Source organism: Pongo pygmaeus, chromosome 13 (assembly GCF_028885625.2).
Source record: "Pongo pygmaeus isolate AG05252 chromosome 13, NHGRI_mPonPyg2-v2.0_pri, whole genome shotgun sequence".
NCBI classification, from domain to species: Eukaryota; Metazoa; Chordata; class Mammalia; order Primates; family Hominidae; genus Pongo; species Pongo pygmaeus.
In genome coordinates, this window is record NC_072386.2 from 51,203,989 (window position 1) to 51,219,931 (window position 15,943).

Below are 15,943 nucleotides of genomic sequence, written 5' to 3' on the forward strand. Positions count from 1 at the left end.
GCAGCACGTGCCTGTAATCCCAGCTACTCAGGAGGCTGAGGCAGGAGAATCACTTGAACCTGGGAGGCCCAGGCTGCAGTGAGCTGAGATCGGCCAATGCATTCCAGCCTGGCGACAGAGCCAGACTCCATCTCAAAAAAAAAAAAAAAAAAAAAAATTGAATGATCTCAAAGAGGCACATTGCCATGGAAACCCGTATTTCCAATGTCTGCTGTGAGCAGTTCTGTTAAAGATATGTACAAAATGCCAGAGCTTGAAGATGGGGCCTCTGAAATGGCTTTGTGTAGACTGTGTCCCCTAAAATTTTTCTGTTTATCATGGAAAAATATACATAATACAAAATGTAGCACTTTAACCATTCTCAGGTATACAATGTATGAGTTAAGTACATTCACAATGTTGTGCAGAATGTGCCTTTTCAGCAGAGGTGGTTTTTTTAGTCAAGTGAAGCAGCGGGAGTGGAGAGGAGCAGTTTTAAGACTGGGAGCCTGAGGCCGTCATGTGCACCCATCCTATGAACTGGGTATCCCCTCTGCATCCTCACAGCCCTGGGCCCTAGCCACTTCCACCTGGGACCCACCACAGGCCACTGAGAGCAATCCTCACCTGGTAGCCTGGTGTGATAAAGAGCAAGAGCCCTGGCCCCATCTGAAAACCCATGAGACCTACATGCTCCAGGAAACAGCCCAAACCCTGGCCAACGTCTGACCAATTGTTCTGTCCCAGAGCCCTGCGAATCACTAAAAGGGCTCACGTTTCAGCTTCTAAATTGTTTGTCTCAGATGGATTCATGCACCCCGAAGTGGCACCTAAATCCTTTTTCTAAATGAGGGGCACTAGTTTTGTCATTGGAAACCTGATGCCCCTTATCCAGATAAAGGGTTGCCTCTCAACTTGCATTGTTCACATTTCAGGGAACTTTCCATAACTCTAGGCCTTTAAGGGATAAGGGTGGACTTAGTTAACCTTACATCTTTTATGCAAGTCTTACCATTTTAAGAGAAAGCCCCCTTTTCCCTGGCTTTGGCCAGGGATCCCACAGTTAGTCCCAGACTGGTGCTTTGGCCTTGAGCTCTGATCTGCTTGGCTCCTTGCTCCTGCCAGCACTGAGTCAAGGAAGTCTCTCCCCGACCCTCCACTCTTCCCCAACCAACTAGGCAGCAAGATTGCTGAACTGAGTGGACCACATGGGAGCCCAGATCTGAGACAAGATATAGGGAAGGGAGTGAACATCCCAGGGATTAAAATGTCTGAGAGGTTGAAAATTGTGTTCAGAAGTCCAGGCGTGGTGGCTCACACCTGTAATCCCAGCACTTTGGGAGGCTGAGGTGGGCGGATCACCTGAGGTCAGGAGTTTGAGACCAGCCTGGCCAACGTGGTGAAACCCTATCTCTACTAAAAATACAAAAATTAGCTAGGTGTGGTGACGGGCACCTGCAATCCCAGCTACTTGGGAGGCTGAGGCAGGAGAATTGCTTGAACCTGGGAGGCAGAGGTTGCAGTGAGCAGAGATCACACCACTATACTCCAGCCTGGACGAGAAAGTGAGACTCCAACTCAATAAATAAATAAGGAAAACCGTGTTCAGAGAGCAGTAGCCCCTGAGAGTAGGGCTGGTGGCAACATCCCTGGATCGTTACAGTATCCCAGGATGGGAGGTTGAGGGGTTGGAAGACTACGTTTTATGGATGCGGGTCACTATCCCTCTACGTAAGATTAATGTAGAGCATGTTTGTGTGTGTGAATATTATTTTTTCCTTACTGTGGCCTTTTTCTTCCTTCTCTTCTGTTCATAACATGTCATTCTCATCCTCTGCTGCTCTGAGTGCTTCATCATACCCTCTCCCTGCTTCTCCTCTAGTCCTGGTTTGGGCCTGCCTCCCAGCTGTTGCTTTTCACCTTGCCAAGCTCTCACTCCCCAGCCTTCAGACAAGAAGCTCCTTTGGTCTGGAGCTTTTCCCACCACTCCCCACCTCCCATACATACAACTCCCTGGGGATGGAGATAAGTCTCTGACATCTCTGTTACGATTCTGCCGTCAAGTCATCCATACTAATGTTTGTTTCAATATGTTGTGAATTTGGGGCAGGGGGTGATCTCTGATGCCTAGAACTGGAAAGAGTTTTCCATAAAAGCCGTACTGCTAAGTCATGGTTTAATAGGCTTTTGTAGGGTAGTCTAGTATCCTACCCTTTTCCTCCATATCAAGCTTGTCCAACCCACAGCCCATGGTCTGCATGTGGCCCAGATGCTTTGAATGTGGACCAGCATAAATTTGTAAACTTTTTAAAAACATTATAAGATTTTGACCGGGTGTAGTGGCTCATGCCTGTAATCCCAACACTTTGGGAGGCCAAGGCAGGCGGATCACCTGAAGTCAGAAGTTCGAGACCAGCCTGGCCAACATGGTGAGACCCTGTCTCTACTAAAAATACAAAAATTAGCCGAGTGTGGTGGCACGTGCCTATAATCCCAACTACCAGGGAGGCTGAGGGGGGAGGATCGCTTGAACCTGGGAGGTGGAGGCTGCAGTGAGCCAATATCGCACCACTGCACTCCAGCCTGGGCAACACAGCGAGACTCTATCTCAAAAAAAAAAAAAAATTATAAGGTTTTGCTTTTTTTTTTTTTCTTTTTCTTTTAAGCTCATCAGCTATCATTAGTGTATGTTATGTGTGCCCAAGACAATTCTTCCAATGTGGCCCAGGGAAGCCAAAAGATTGGACACCCTGCATATCATTGTTCCTATGGGAAGTATTCGTACAAATTCATACAAACAAAAGATTATTTCATTTTCAACCTACATCAAGAAAAACATCACGGCTTTCATTCTTTCACAAATTAACTTCTGGAACAAAGCTAGGGATTGCATGCAATTTCTTCTGAATTCAGCAGAATCTATGGAGGACTGAAAAAAAACCTACAAATTCCTTTTTAAGTGGAACTGCATGAAAGGAAACAAGTCTGGTTGCTGTAAGAGGTCTAGGGTTTTCAGAACTGACACAAGTGAAATCTTAGTGTGTTTTTCATCTGTTTGTTCCATTGTTGCATTTAGTTTAACCTCACTAGTAAAGTATTTGTACAGTTCTGGGTGTAACATTTTAAATTTCCTACAAAAGAGTTGTGAAGAACATTTGAAAAATCAAAACAAAAAACTCAGACTCAGAAGATTTAAGTGCATTAAATAACAACCAAAGTCATAAACTCCCAAAAAACAGGGTGGAATCCAACAGCTCCAGAAGTGAGGTCAGTCATCCTAAAAAAATGCAGACTTCCCCCACCGGTGCTGCCACTGGGAACTTGATCTAAAACTGCTACTCGCAGCAGAAGCAGCAAGCAGCCAAAGTTGAACTAGATGCAGATTCTTTCTTTAAAAGTCTGGCATAAAGAATAGGGAGAAAAAAAAAAAGATAACTTGCTTGTGTTCAAGACATTTCATCCAATATGAACTACAAAGGAATATCAATGTTATGCAAAATACAAAATCTAGATGTTTTTATTGGTTAAAAGAAGCTTATTGGTTGTATGCATTCCAAGATACAATGAAGAAAATTCTATCCATGGACAAGGCAGTTGGGGTAGGCTATTAAATAAACTTGCAAATAGCAAAGAAGTGAGTATAGTCTCTGGTATCAGACATGTTGGAGGGTGGGAATGGAGGGTTAGCTAGCAACTTTTTTTTTTTTTTTTTTTTAATAAAGACTCTATCAGCCAGGTTGGAGTACAGTGGCTCAATAAGGGCTCACTGCAGCCTTGACCTTCCTGGCTCAAGTGATCCTCCTGCCTCACCCTCACAAGTAGCTGAGACTACAGGTGCATGCCACCATGCCCAGCTAATTTTTTTGAATTTTAGAAGAGATGAGGTCTTACTATGTTGCCCAGGCTGGTCTCAAACTCCTGAGCTCTAGCAATCCTCCTGCCTTGGCCTCCCAAATTGCTGGGTTTAGAAGTGTAAGCTACTGCATCAGTCCAGCAACACTATTTCTGTATTTTGTCAAAAAGACAGCTGTTAGCTTGGGACAGTGTCTGCCATTCATAGAAGTGCTGTCAATCTCAAGCCTAATGCTACTGAGCATGAGGCTATTTCGGGAGAAGAGGCTGAAGGAAGGTGCTATAGTTAAGCAGGCTCAATATAGTCCTTAAGGAATTATTTCCCAGAAGTAAGTTGCATTTAAGAATAAAGCTTGGGGCCGGGTGCGGTGGCTCACGCCTGTAATCCCAGCACTTTGGGAGGCCGAGGTGGGTGGATCAAGAGGTCAGGAGATCGAGACCATCCTGGCTAACATGGTGAAACCCGTCTCTACTAAAAAAAAAAATACAAAAAATTAGCTGGGCGTGGTGACGGGCGCCTGTAGTCCCAGCTACTCGAGAGGCTGAGGCAGGAGAGAACAGTGTGAACCTGGGAGGCAGAGGTTGCAGTCAGCCAAGATTGCGCCACTGCACTCCAGCCTGGGCAACAGAGTGAGACCCCGTCTCAAAAAAAAAAAAAAAAAAAAAAAGAATGAAGCTCGGCCAGGCAGTGGCTCACACCTGTAATCCCAGCACTTTGGGAGGCCGAGGTGGGTGGGTCACTTGAGGTCAGGAGTTCGAGACCAGCATGGCCAACATGGTGAAACCCCGTCTCTACTAAAAATACCACACACACACAAAAAGTAGCTGGGCATGGTGGTGCACACCTGTAGTCCCAGTTACTCAGGAGGCTGAGGCAGGAGACTCATTTGAACCCGGGAGGTGGAGATTGCAGTGAGCCAAGATTGCACTACTGCACTTCAGCCTGGGCAACAAGAGTGAGACTCAGTCCCTGCCCCCACCCCCCAAAAAAAAATAATAAAATAAAAAAAGAAAAAGAAAAAAGCCCATGGTAATTATAGTATGAAAATAAGGGGAGTCTCTAAAAGAAATATGCATCACGCAACAATCATTGTCAGGTATTTTTAGATGAAATTTAGTCAGGTTGCATATTAGTTCTTTGTTTCTTTTGTAGCAAGGAGGTCTCCCTATGTTGCCTAGGCTGGTCTCAACTCCTGGCCTCAAGCAGGTCTTCCCACCTTGGCCTCCCAAAGTGCTGGGATTATAGGCATGAGCCACCATGCCTGGCCAGGTCTCTTTGGAATACTGTCCAAACCTGATGTCAAGGGCAAAAGGACATAAGATAAAGTAAAAGTAAATTCTTGAGTAAATTAAACGAACAACAGTGAGGCAGAAAAAATAGTGAAAACTAACATATAGCTTTGAATTTAAATTCTAGACCCACTAAGGACTAGCTGTGACTTAAGGAAAGTAACTAACTCTCTGAAATGCTTCCTTCTCTATAAAATGGTGATAATGACATTTATGTGAGTACTGTTGGTATTGTTCAGACATTATTTCACTTATGGAGGTGAATAATACCAACAGCACTCACTTCTCTTTTTGGATACAGACTGAACATGTATGGAAATATTCCCATCCCTACTTCAAAGACATGTACATGCTGGTGAAATATTCCTGCTTTCCTCACTTAAATTTCCTCAGTAAATATTCCTCTTTACCTATTTTCCATAGAAAAAATAGGTTCTAAAAGAAGAAAAGGAAGTCTGCAGGTGGTAGAAATAAAGAGGGAACCCATAGAACTTGAAACCACATGGCCCATTGAGGTCTCTAGACTGGATACGTTGTGCCTTAGGAATTAGGGGGTTTCAATAATGCTGGGGAAGGCTGGGCACGATGGCTCACGCCTGTAATCCCAGCACTTTGGGAGGATGAGGCGGGAGGATCATGAGGTCAGGAGTTCGAGACCAGCTTGGCCAATATGGTGAAACCCCATCCCTACTAAAAATACAAAAATTAGCCAGGTGTGGTGGCACATGCCTGTAGTCCCAGCTGCTCGGGAGGCTGAGGCAGAAGAATTGCTTGATGTGGGAGGGAGAGGTTGCAGTGAGCCAAGACTGCATCACTGAACTCCAGCCTGGGCGACAGAGTGAGACTCCATCTCAAAAAAAAAAAAAAAAAAAAAAAGTGGGAAATAGATATTAGGAATTGAGGCTGCAGTCATATTGGACAGTAAGGAGCAGAAATGGGCACATTTAGAATTGAGAAAGCCCTGTTCCAATATGAGGACTGAAAAATCAGTATCTACTAGTCCAGAGTCATTGCAAGAAACAAGTTTCCCATCTCAGGTCATGGGTTGAAACAAAGTCATCCAACAAGAGTCTTGGCTGCATGTGAATACAGAACTAATTCATACTATCTGCATGGTGAAGGAGTCCCATTTAACAAAACATAACATTTGGTTCAGTTTCAGAAAACCATATAAGGCCCCAGCAGAAATAATCTAAAAACTTCTCCAAAGGAAGCAGTTGCATCCATAACCAAGCCATGAACAAAACCCTCTCAGAAGAAAAGTCCTATAGAAGATAAGCTTGCAGATACAAATTTATTTATTTTTAAATGAAATTCAATGTTAAGGACCAACAAATGGCAAAATTCTCACTTAAAGAATCAGAAATGAGAGAAAGATTAAAAGAACTCTGAAAGAAGTATGTTTTAATGCTCAAAGAGACTAAAATCCATAAATAAGAACAGGAGGTTATGAAACAAGAACAGATAAACTTGAAAACAAGCTTAAAATAGTTCTCGAAAAAAAATTATTTAGATCTTATTTAGACAGGTTAAATTGTGGACTAGACACAATTAATGAGAAAATTTAAGGAAATGGAAGAAAGAAAACTAATGAAGTGGGAAAATCACCTAGAACACAGCACAGAGGGAGGATTTAATAGGATTTAATAGACGTTAACTTGTGTAGGGTAGAAGAAAAACTTGTAAGACATCAAGAAGGAGATAGAATGGGAAAGGAGAAATATATTTAAAAGATAATAAAAAATGTCCGGAACTAAAGATATGCATTTTCAATTTAAAGGGCACAATGAGTCCCAAACAGAACAAATAGATATTAATACACATCTAGATACATTTCAGTGAAACTCAGAAGCTACTAGAAAACACATAGCCTTCAAAGAAAAGACAATCAAACTGACATTCAACTTTTTCAGCAACAATAGATGCCAAAGCAGTGGTATATCTACAAGATGCTGAAGAAAGGTAACTAGCAACCTAGAATTCTAAACCCCGACAATTTAACTTTCTAAAACCAGTGTAAAAAATGAAGACATTTTCAGACCTGCTAAGATTGAGAATATTTGCTGTTCAAAGACTGTCACTGCGAGGCCGGGCATGGAGGCTCGCGCCTGTAATCCCAGCATTTTGGTAGGCTGAAGCAGATGGATCACCTGAGGTTAAGGAGTTCGAGACCAGGCTGGCCAACACGATGAAACCGCATCTCTACTAAAAAGACAAAACATTGGCCAGGCACAGTGGCTCACGCCTGTAATCTCAGCACTTTGGGAGGCCAAGGTGGGTGGATCACGAGGTTAGGAGATCGAGACCATCCTGGCTAACATGGTGAAACCCTGTCTCTACTAAAAATACAAAAAAATTAGCCAGGCATGGTGGCGGGCACCTGTGGTCCCAGCTACTAGGGAGGCTGAGGCAGGAGAATGGCATGAACCTGGGAGGCGGAGCTTGCAGTGAGCTGAGATCGTGCCACTGCACTCCAGCCTGGGCGACAGAGTGAGACTCCATCTCAAAAAAAAAAAAAAAAAAAAAAAACCACACACACATACACACACAAAATTAGCCAGGCGTGGTGGCACACGCCTGTAATCCCAGCTACCTGGGAGTTTGAGGCAGGAGAATTGCTTGAACCCAGGAAGCGGAGGTTGCAGTGAGCTGAGATCGTGCCACATTGCACTCCCGCCTGGGCAACAGAGCAAGATCTCAAAAAAAAAAAAAAAAAAAAAAAAGACTGTCACTGAAAGGTCTAATGGCACAAAAACATCTTGAAGTATTCAACAAGAAATAGTGAGCAAAGAAATAGATAAAATGTGTCAGTAAATCAGTAAGTCAGATATTTAAAAAATAACTTGGGATTTTAAAAATAAGCTATAACTAAAATTCTAAACACTGACATGGAAAATAGATCAGAAAAGATAATTTGGACTTCCCTCCAAATTATCTTTTCTGATCTATTGTTCCTGTTTGCAGATGACATGATTGTATATTTAGAAAACCCCATAGTCTCAGCCCAAAATCTCCTTAAGCTGATAAGCAACTTCAGCAAAGTCTCAGGATACAAAATCAATGTGCAAAAATCACAAGCATTCTTATACACCAATAACAGACAAACAGAAAGCCAAATCATGAGTGAACTCCCATTCACAATTGCTTTAAAGAAAATAAAATACCTAGGAATCCATCTTACAAGAGATGTGAAGGACCTCTTCAAGGAGAACTACAAACCACTGCTCAATGAAATAAAAGAGGACACAAACAAATGGAAGAACATTCCATGCTCATGGATAGGAAGAATCAATATTGTGCAAATGACCATACTGTCCAAGGTAATTTATAGATCCAATGCCATCCCCACCAAGCTACCAATGACTTTCTTCACAGAATTGGAAAAAACTACTTTAAAGTTCATATGGAACCAAAAAAGAGCCTGCATCGCCAAGACAATCCTAAGCCAAAAGAACAAGGCTGGAGGCATCACGCTACCTGACTTCAAACTATACTACAAGGCTACAGTAACCGAAACAGCATGGTACTGGTACCAAAACAGAGATATAGACCAATGGAACAGAACAGAACCCTCAGAAATAATACCACACATCTACAACCATCTGATCTTTGACAAACCTGACAAAAACAAGAAATGGGGAAAGGATTCTCTATTTAATAAATGGTGCTGGGAAAACTGGCTAGCCATATGTACAAAGCTGAAACTGGATCCCTTCCTTACACCTTATACAAAAATTAATTCAAGATGGACTAAAGGCTTAAATGTTAGACTTAAAACCATAAAAACCCCAGAAGAAAACCTAGGCAATACCATTCAGGACAAAGGCATGGGCAAGGACTTCATGACTAAAACACCAAAACCAATGGCAACAAAAGCCAGAATTGACAAACGGGATCTAATTAAACTAAAGAGCTTCTTCACAGCAAAAGAAACTACCATCAGAGTGAACAGGCAACTTACAGAACGGGAGAAAATTTTTGCAATCTACTCATCTGACAAACGGCTAACATCCAGAATCTACAAAGAACTCAAACAAACTTACAAGAAAAAAACAAATAACCCCATCAAAAATTGGGCAAAGGATGTGAACAGACACTTCTCAAAAGAAGACATTTATGCAGCCAGCAGACACATGAAAAAATGCTCATCGTCACTGGCCATCAGAGAAATGCAAATCAAAACCACAATGAGATACCATCTCACACAGGGTAGAATGGTGAACGTTAAAAAGTCAGGAAACAACAGGTGCTGTAGAGTCTGTGGAGAAAAAGGAACGTTTTTACACTGTTGGTGGGACTGTAAACTAGTGCAACCATTGTGGAAGACAGTGTGGCGATTCCTCAGGGATCTAGAACTAGAAATACCATTTGACCCAGCCATCCCATTACTGGGTATATACCGAAAGGATTACAAATCATGCTGCTATAAAGATACATGCACACGTTATGTTTATAGCGGCACTATTCACAATAGCAAAGACTTGGAACCAATCCGAATGTCCATCAATGATAGACTGGATTAAGAAAATGTGGCACATATACACCATGGAATACTATGCAGCCATAAAAAATTATGAGTTCATGTCCTTTGTAGGGACATGGATGAAGCTGGAAACCATCATTCTCAGCAAACTATCGCCAGGACAAAAAACCAAACACCACATACTCTCACTCATAGGTGGGAATTGAACAATGAGAACACTTGGATACAGGAAGGGGAACGTCACACACTGGGGCCTGTCGTGGGGTGGGGGGGGAGGGGGGAAGGATACCATTAGGAGATATACCTAATGTAAATGATGAGTTAATGGGTGTAGCACACCAACATGGTACATGTATACATAGGTAACAAATCTGCATGTTGTGCACATGTACCCTAGAACTTAAAAGTATAATAAAAAATAAAAATAAATTTAAAAAAAGATAATTTGGAGGGAAGTAAAACTAGTGTGAGCTACTTGTCTTAAACGTAAAGAGACAAAGCTTACCCATTAAAAGAGAAGACTATCCTAAAGGATAAAGGTGAATGAAAAAAGTTTAGAATACATGCAATGTATCATCTGTGTATGTTTTCATTATAACACTTGAAATACCTACATTTTGTTTATTGAGACCTATACATAGGTGCATTAAGTACAAAAAAAGACTGAAAATGTATCAAGAATTTTGCAGTAATGTCTTGGGTACGGAGGGGAATGGGAAGTGTGACTGAAAGTATGTCAGCTTCGTTTGTATTATTTTATTATTATTATTTTTTTTTCTTTTTCTTTTTTTGAGATGGAGTTTTGCTCTTGTCGCCCAAGCTGGAGTGCAGTGACGTGATCTTGGCTCACTGCAACCTCCGCCTCCTGAGTTCAAGTGATTCTCCTGCCTTGGCCTCTTGGGTGCCTGCCACCATGCCCGGCTAATTTTTGTATTTTTAGTAGAGACAGGGTTTCACCATGTTAGTCAGGCTGGTCTCAAACTCCTGACCTCAGGTGATCCACCCACTTCGGCCTCCCAAAGTGCTGGGATTACAGGCATGAGCCACCGCGCCTGGTCTTATTCTTTCATTTAAGAAATAAGTACTTAACAATGACTAATACTGAATAGTCTGCATGCTACAGTGTTTGTCGTTTCCATATTTTAAAAACAAAAACCTCAATACGCATAGAGCATAGCATAGATATTACTTTCCTTCTGCTGGCAGTGTTTAGCTATAATAAGAAAAGAAATAGCTTCTTTGTCGCGTTGTTGGGAAGTCTGTCATATACTATAGACACATAGGTGTTTAATAAATATTATTTTTCTTAGGCCACGTGCAGTGGCTCACACCTGTAATCCCAGCACTTTGGGAGGCCGAGGAGGGTGGTTCACGAGGTCAGGAGATCAAGACCATTCTGACCAACATGGTGAAACCCTGTCTCAACTAAAAAATACAAAAAAACAGCTGGGTATGGTGGTGCGCACCTGTAGTCCCAGCTATTTGGGAGGCTGAGGCAGGATAATCACTTGAACCCCGGAGGCGAAGGTTGCAATGAGCCAAGATCGTACCACTGCACTCCAGCCTCGGCGACAGAGTGAGACTCCGTCTCAAAAATAAATAAATAAATAAATAAAATGAAATATCATTTTTTTTTGAAATAGAGTTCATTTGTGGTAAAGTGTTATGGTTTCTTAGATTAAAAATCTGTCTTTGAAGGCTGCTTTGGGCACTTCAAATTCCACACAAGATGGAGCCAAGTATATTCCACCCTATTCCTCTTGCTAATTATAAATAAAATCTAGGTACTCTCGGATATGTGGAATATCCTGGGAGTAAGCTTCCTGGGGTCTTTCCTATACTTACTTTTTGCCTTCTTTTGCTTTCTTTTGGCTTGGGTGCAATGGTCTACAACCAGAAAACATCAGTGGATACAGACAAAGAAAAAAAGCCAAATTAATGGGAAAACGGGTAACCCTGCAGGAGAAAAAAACCTGCCTACTCCACATGAACACCATGGGAGAAAACCACACCCATTCTTCCTGGACACTGGGTCTGGCCAAGACTGTGGAGTGGACCCTTATAGACTATGCCTGCCCTGCAGTGAGTGACTGGCTGCAAAAAGGCAGCATCCCATCCACCCCAAGTAGAGATTGAAGTGGGATTGAAGAGAAAAGGGAGCCAGAGAAATGGATTCTTTAAATCTTTGCAGGAAGTCCTGGGCAGACCCTCAAGTAGACCATGCATCACACCGACCATAATTCAACACAGCAAAACGAACTGTGAGTGGCTATAGTTCAGGTTTCAGATTGGCTTCTGGGTAACACGCAAGCGAGGCTGACTAGAAAAGCACTGCAAAGGCTCTGAAAACTAAATTTACATTGAAACACAGCCCATAAAAGTGGGCTAGAACATGCACTCTGAACATAAACTGCTTGATTTCCTTATAAAATAGAAGATTTAAATAGGAATCAGAGTCTCATAGTACTCACAATGTCCAGTACACAATGCAAAATTACTGATCTTATCAAGAAACAGGACAGTTTCAACTTGAAAGAACATTACAAAGACCCAAATGGAAATTTCAGAACAGAAAAATATACCATCACAAATAAAACACTTACTGGATGGGCTCAACAGAAGAAATGCAGATGATAGATAAAAGAATCAGTGAACTCAATCACTAGAAATTACCCAATCTGAACAACAGAATATAAACCAAATAAAAAGGAACAGAATCTCAGAGGCTTTTGGGACAGTAATGAAATATTTAATATTCATGTCACTGGAGTTCCAGCAGAAGAGGAGAAGGAGTGGAGGGTGGAAACCACATTTAAAGAAGTAATGGCTAGAAACTTCCCAAATTTGACAGAAGATAAACATCTAGATTCAAGAAGCTGGTTGAACTCAAAACAGGATAAACCTGAAGAAACTCATTCTCAAACACATCATAATCAAATTTCTGAAAACTAAAGACAAAAATTCTTGAAAGAAGCCAGAGAAGAGGAATGCATTATCCATAGGGGAAAAACAATATGAGTAACAGCAGATTTCTTGTCAGAAATCATGGAAGCCAGAAAGAAGTGGCAAGATATTTTCAAGTGCTAAACAAAATGCCAACCCAGGAAAGTGAAAATATCCCTTAGGAATGAAGGTGAAATGATGACATTCTTATATGAAGGAAAACTAAGACAAGTTGTTACTAGCAGACCTGATCTAAAAGAATTACTAGAGTAGGTTCTTCAGGCAGAAAGGAAATAATAGAAAAAAACTTAGAAAATTAAGTTTGGAAAGAGCAACGGCAAGGGGAACCATCTGGGTATTAAATGATTCTTGTCCTTCACAGTTTAAAAAATTATGTTTGGGCCAGGCACAGTGGCTTACGCCTATAATCCCAGCACTTTGGGAGGCCAAGCTGGGTGGATCACCTGAGGTCAGGAGTTTAGAGACCAGCCTGGCCAACATGATGAAACCCTATCTCTACTAAAAATACAAAAAAACTTAGCTGTGCGTGATGGTGGTGGGCACCTGTAATCCCAGCTACTTGGGAAGCTGCGGCAGGAGAATCGCTTGAACCCGGGAGGCAGAGTTTGTGGTGAGCCGAGATTGTGCCATTGCATTCCAGCCTGGGCGACAAGAATGAAACTCAGTCTCAAAAAAATAAAATAATGTTTGACACCAAAGTCATGATGCATAAAATAAGAAACTGATGAATCAGACTTCATCAAAATTAAAAGCTTTTTTCTGAAACACCCTACTAAGAGGATGAAAATGCAACTAACATAACAACAACAAAAAATGCAACTAACAGACTGGAAACAATATCTGCAAATCAAATATCTAACAAAAATATATGCTGGGGAAAAGACAGTCTCTTCAATAAATGGTCCTGGGAAAACTGGATACCCATATGCAGAAGAATGAAACTAGACCCCTCTCACCATATACAAAAAGAAAATAAAAATGGATGAAAGACCTAAATCTAAGACCTCAAACTATAAAACTACTACAAGGAAACATTGGGGAAACTCTCTAGGACATTGGTCTGGGCAAAAATTTATCGAGCAATAATCCACACAAGCACAAACAACCAAAGCAAAAATGGACAGATGGGATCATATCAAGTTAAAAACTTCTGCACAGCAAAGGGAACAATCAACAAAGTGAAGAGACAATCCACAGAATAGGAGAAAATACTTGCAAACTACCCATCTGACAAGTGATTAATTATCACAATATATAAGGAGCTCAAACAACTTTATAGAAAAAAAATCTAATAATCCAATTAAAAATGCGTAAAAAATTTGAATAGACATTTCTTAAAAGAAGATATACAAATGGCAAATAGGTATATGAAAAGGTGCTCAACATCACTGATCATCAGAGAAATGCAAATCAAAACTACTATGAGATATTATCCTACCCCAGTTAAAATGACTTTTATCCAAAAGACAGGCAGTACAAATGCTGGTGAGGATATGGAGAAAAAAGAACCCTTGTATACTGTTGGTGGGAATGTAAATTAGTATAAACGTTACGGAGAACAGTTTTGAGGTCCCTCAAAAAACTAAAAATATAACTACCATATGATCCAGCCATCCCACTGCTGGGTATATACCTGAAAGAAAATCAGTATATCAGAGATATCTGCTCTCCTATGTTTGTTGCAGCACTGTTTACAATAGCTAAGATTTGGAAGCAACCTAAGTGTCCATCAACAGATGAATAGATAAGAAAATGTGGTACATATACACAATGGAGTACTATTCTGCCATAAAAAAGAATGATATCCAGTCATTTGAAACAACACAGATGAAACTGGAGATCATTATGTTAAGTGAAATAAACCAGGCACAGAAAGACAAACATTGCATGTTGTCACTTATTTGTGGGATCTAAAAATCAAAATAATTGAACTCATGGACAAAGAGAGTACAAGGATGATTACCAGAGTCTGGGAAGGGTAGTGGGGTCCGGTAGCGGGGAGGTGGAGATAGTTAATGGGTACAAAATATTAGTTAGAAAGAATAAGGCCTTCTATTTGATAGAACAACATGGCAACTATAGTCAATAATAATTGTATATTTTTAAATAACTTAAATAGTATAATTGGATTGTTTATAAGTTGAAGAACAAATGCCTTGAGGGGATGGGTAACCCATTCCCTGTGATGTGCTTATTTCACATTGCATGCCTGTATCAAAACATCTCATGTACCCCATGAATATATACACCTACTATGTACCCACAAAAATTGAAAATTAAAAAAAAAATAAATCTAACAAAAGACCAGTATTCAGAACATATAAGAAATTTAAAACCCAACAGTAAAAATCAATCCAATAAAATGTGGGCAAAAGATTTGAAGAGACACTTCATGGATATGCAGGATAGCAACTAAACACATGAAGTGATGACTAAGTCATCAGCCATCAGAATACAAAATAAAGCCATGATGAGATACTACTACACATCTATTAGAATGGCTAAAATAAAAATACTGACCATACTTAGTGTGGGCAAAAATGCATGGCACTGGAATTCACACATTACTGATGGGAATGTAAAATGGTACAGCCATGCTGGGAAATGGTTTATTATAAAGCTAATAATATACTTATCATACCACCTAGAATTATGTCCACACAAAAGTCTGCACAGCAATATTTATCAGCTTTATTTATAACAGACAAAAACCAGAAACATCCCAAAAATCCTTCAAGGCATGAGCAGATGAATAAACTGGAATACTACTCAACAATAAGAAAGAAACTATTTGATATATGCAATAACTCAGATGGATGTCAAGGTTATCATGCTGTGGGGAAAAAATCCAGTCTCAAAAAGTTACACCCTATGAAATTCCACTTATATTTCATTCTTGAGATGACAAAATCATAGTGATGGTGAACAGAACAATGGTTGTCATGAGTTAGGGTTGGGGAAAGTTGTGACTCTAAAGGATAGCAGGAGAGAATTAATTTTTTGATGTTGGAACAGTCCATCTTCTGTTATGGTGGTGGTTTATACCACTACCACCCTATGTATATATGTAAAAAATGAATGTATATACGTGATAAAATTCTATAAAACTATACGTACATACACCCAAAAATGAGTTCATATAAAAACTGGTGAAATTCAAGTAAGCTCTTACTTACTATTATTGTACCAGTGTCAATCTCCTGGTCTGGAAAACCTACTATGATTCTGTAAGATGCTATCCCTGAGGGAAACTGGGTGAAAAATACATAGAAATTCTCTGTACTATTTTTGCAGCTTCTTGTGAGTCTATAATTACTTCAAAATTTAAAAAGAAAGGCCCGGTACACTGGCTCATGCCTGTAATCCCAGCACTTT